Here is a 4557-nt window from a genome sequence, read left to right on the forward strand (position 1 = left end):
GGTCTTTCTGTTCTCCAAATCCGTGCTCTTTCCAGCTGCCTCCTCCGATGCTGTCAGCTTTCTTGCCGGTCACCTACAGCCATCAGCATTTACAAAGCCAGAATACTAGATCTGGTCTGAATTTTACTTCACAGACCAAGTCGTTATTTTAATGAGAGGCCTTAGCGTTTTGTCTCTGCATTGCTGCTTGTGTTTCTGGGGTTTCTGGGGAGTTTCCTCCAGCTCTGTTCTGGCACCAGGGGTAGCTTGACTGGTCCACCCACATCAAGGGCAAAGTTTTGCCCGCCAAGGAGCCTCCTTGAGAAACCCATGCCGCTACCCACCCCCCCCCCCCAACGTGGGCTGTAGTTCCCAGAGAGTCCCTTGCCCCAGGATGCTTTCCTTGCTCAGAGGTATTTCCCCAGGGCACATCAGGGGCTTGGGGAGGTGGGGAGGGGGTGTGGCTGGGGTAAGCTGAGCCCTGGAGACTCATTCTCAGGATACTTGGTTCTGCAGGGAAGGAAAACCACCTCCCTGGAGCCTCCTCCCTCCTCAAAGGAGGAATTCAGTGAGGCAGAAATTAAGAAAACCCTCCATCTGGGGACACGGGCATGTGACTGGAGAGAACAGACATGAAGAAGTCACCCTCTTTACAGATGGCTAACAGAGGGTAGAGTTACCCTGAGTTAAATAGTGAACTGCAGATTTTCATTTTCACCAAAAACTTCCATCTCATTTTTTAAAAATGTTTATCCATTTTTGAGAGAGAGCAGGGGGAGGGGCAGAGAGAGAGAGGGAGGCAGAGGATGTGAAGTGGGCTCTGTGCTGATAGCAGAGAGCCCGATGCGGAGCTCAAACTCACAAACTGTAAGATCATGACCTGAGCTGGAGTCAGAGCTTAACCTCTACTGGGCCACCCAGGAGCCCCCCAGTCTCATTAAAACAAATTTTTTTTTTAAATGTTTATTTACTTTTGAGAGAAGGTGGGGAGGGGCAGAGAGTGAGGAAGACAATCTGAGGCAGGCTCCAGGCTCTGAGCTGTGTGCACAGAGCCTGACTCAGGGCTTGAACTCACAAACTGCAAAGTCATGACCTGAGCCTAAGTCGGACGCTTAACTGACTCAGCCACCCAGGCGCCCCTCCCTCAGTCTCATTCTTAATGCCAATTACCTGGGGAAAAATCATGAGATCCTCTATTCCACTCCCAAAAGCTCTGTTTTACAAGAACAAATCAGTCAATTGACATTTACTGAACATCTACTAGGTACCACTTACTTTTTCGCATATACTATCTCATTTGTTCCCAGTGACAATTTATTTTAAGTAGGAATTAGTTTTCCCATTTTACAGATGAGAAAACAAAGTTTTGCAAGTGTTAAAATTAAATTATTGTTATTACACACAGCCATGAACACGAGGGAATAAAAATGACATCTTTGGGTTCTACCCTGACAGCAGAGAATCTCTCCTCAATCAGTTTTTTTTTCAATATTTATTTATTTTTGAGACAGAGAGAGACAGAGCATGAACGGGGAAGGGTCAGAGACAGAGGGAGACACAGAATCTGAAACAGGCTCCAGGCTCTGAGCTGTCAGCACAGAGCCCGACGCGGGGCTCGAACTCACAGACCGCGAGATCATGACCTGAACCGAAGTCGGCCGCTTAACCGACTGAGCCACCCAGGCGCCCCTTTCAGTTTTAAGTTCACAGTGTTTATTCTTCATTTTTAATTGTGGTAAAATACACATAACATAAAACTTACTATTCATTTTTTTAAAAGTTTACTTATTTTGAGAGAGCATGAGTGGGGGAGGGGCAGAGAGAGGGAAAGAAAGAATCCCAAGCAGGCTCCACACTGTCAGTGCAGAGCCTGATGCAGGGCTCGAGCTCATGAACTGTGAGATCATGACCTGAGCTGATATCAAGAGTTGGATGCTTAACCAGCTTAGCTATCCAGGTGCCCCTCTTACTCATTTAAAGAAAAAATGGAAACAAAAAAAGAATTTGCATGTTATTCTTGCACAGGGGCCATGCTAATCTTCTCTTAATTCAATTTTAGTCCCTGCACTGCCAAAGTAAGCACCCATCTTACTCATTTTTTATTTATTTTCCCGAGAGAGAGAGAGAGAGAGAGAATCTTAAGCAGACTCCACACTCAGTAGTGAGCCTGATGTGGGGCACGAGCCCACATCCCTGGGATCATGATCTGAGCTGAGATCAAGAGTCGGACGCTCCACCGACTGAGCCACCCAGATGTCATCCACCTTATGCATTTTTAAGGGTACAGTTCAGTCAGAACATTCATACTTTTGTACAACCATCACCACCGTCCATCTCCAGAACTCCTTTCATCTTGCCAAGCTAAAACTCTGTATCCATTGAACACTAACTCCATATTGCCCCCTCCTCCTGGTCCATGGCAATCACCTATTTTCTATTCTGTTTTCTGTCTCTAAGAATTTGACGGTTCTAGGTACCTCATATAAGTGGGATCATACAGTGTTTGTTTTTGTCACTGGCTTCTCTCACTTGGCATAATGTCTTCAAGTTTCATCCATGTTGTAGCACGTGTTAGGATTTGCTTCCTTTTTAGGGCTGAGTAGTATTCTACCGTACATACAAACTGCATTTTGCTGATCCATTCATCCATCAATAGATACTTGGGTTGCTTCTACACTTTTGATTATTGTGAATAATGCTATGGACATCAGTGTACACATAATTCTTAGAGACCTTGATTTCAATTTTTTTGGGCATATACCCAGAAACAGAATTGCTGGATCGTATGCAAATTCAGACTGACAACCAAGTGTCAGTGAGGATGTGGAAGAACTGGAATATTCATACACTGTTGGTGGGAATGGAAACTGCTACCATCACTTTGGAAAACTGTGACAGTATATCTTAAAGCTAAATATAGGTATAACCTATAATCTAACCTTCCTACTCCCAGATTTAAATAACCAACAGAGGGGCGCCTGGGTGGCGCAGTCGGTTAAGCGTCCGACTTCAGCCAGGTCACGATCTCGCGATCCGTGAGTTTGAGCCCCGCGTCAGGCTCTGGGCTGATGGCTCGGAGCCTGGAGCCTGTTTCGGAGTCTGTGTCTCCCTCTCTCTCTGCCCCTCCCCCGTTCATGCTCTGTCTCTCTCTGTCCCAAAATAAATAAAAAAACGTTGAAAAAAAAAATTAAATAACCAACAGAAAAGTGTATGTATGTGTCCCAAAACCCGTGTTCAAGAATGTTCAGGGCAGCACAATTTGTAATAGTTCCAAGGTAAAAAATTATGCACCTACAGTAGAATGGCTACATACAGTGTGATTATTCATACAAAGAAATACTCCAGAGTGATGGTTCTCAGACATCTGTGTGCATCAGAATCACCCAGAGAGCTTGTTATACTGATTGCTGGGCTCCATCTGCCTGTCCCCTGCCACCTCACAGAATGTATCTCACATTTCTCCTCCTTAGCTGCTCTTATCATTGTTGAAGATGGCTGTCAGCTGCTCCCTGAGTATTCTCTCCTCCCCCACATCAGCAAGAGTGGGGACTAAAGAAGCATAAGAAGCCTGGTTTCTGACCATTAGCACAAACACAAAAATCTCTCTTCTGCCAGGTCAGTCCTGCACTCCTGAATTTGCTGACATACTTATAAACTTTACTTCCCATAACTCTGACAACATAATTAGAGCATAATTATGACAGCATTATGGTGCCCAGCTTTATCCATGTTTTATAGAGAAGGAATTGACCATTAGCTGTATTAACTGCAAGGTCCTCCTGCTAGGCAAAAGTAGAGATGAGATTCAAACCTGTATCTTCTGACTCTGGGTTTAATGCTCCCTCCTCCACAGCTGGCTGTGTCCCCAGAATGCCAGCCATGCTTCTCCCTCTTCTCCAGCTATCCAGGTGCTACCAAGTTCCAGGTCTAAGTCAAGGCCCCCTTTCTCCAAAAAATAAATACTGCAACCCAAAGCAAGATGGTTCTGCCTGATGTGAATATAGTATTGTTTAGCTACCTAATGTGCTTCTGGGCATTAAAAGCTCGGCCCCGAAAGAGCTCCTTCAGGCAGTGTCTGCTGTTTCTGTGGCTAATTGGCTATCCCGGGAGGTGGATGCAGCTGCAGCGAAATGCTGATCTTTTCACCCTGATCACTAGGAGTGAGCTGGGATATGTTTCCTCTATGCATCAGCATTTCTGAAACAGCTGCTTATGACTTCGGCAGAGCCCAGGGGGAAGTGGGGACTCCCTGAGAACAGCCTGTGGCTTAAAGAGGTTCAGTACCAAGGGCAGTGACTCAAGCCCCACTGGAGAATAAAGAGCCATAAAAGCAGAGGTTCTCAGTCCTGGGCTCCACCCCAAGTCCAGCTGGATCAAAACTGGGGGTAGATCTGGCATATCTATCTATCTATCTATCTATCTATCTATCTATCTATCTATCTATCTATCTATCCATCCATCTATCCATGCATCTATATAGCGATATATATACCGCAATTTCTTTTTTTTTTTTTTAAATTTTTTTTTTCAACGTTTATTTATTTTTGGGACAGAGAGAGACAGAGCATGAACGGGGGA

At 45.2% G+C, this 4557-nt stretch overlaps 1 non-coding gene across 1 annotated transcript; it reads right to left on the bottom strand.

Annotated features, from left to right (window-relative positions):
* Positions 1–1959: 1959 nt before the first annotated feature.
* Positions 1960–2062, bottom strand: LOC124513715 (U6 spliceosomal RNA). The gene has a single exon (XR_006962527.1). It is a non-coding gene; the product is annotated as a U6 spliceosomal RNA (small nuclear RNA).
* Positions 2063–4557: the final 2495 nt, after the last annotated feature.

Source organism: Lynx rufus, unplaced genomic scaffold (assembly GCF_022079265.1).
Source record: "Lynx rufus isolate CCGP_SWC_20201006 ecotype Redwood Valley unplaced genomic scaffold, mLynRuf1.p SCAF_18, whole genome shotgun sequence".
Lineage (NCBI taxonomy): Eukaryota > Metazoa > Chordata > Mammalia > Carnivora > Felidae > Lynx > Lynx rufus.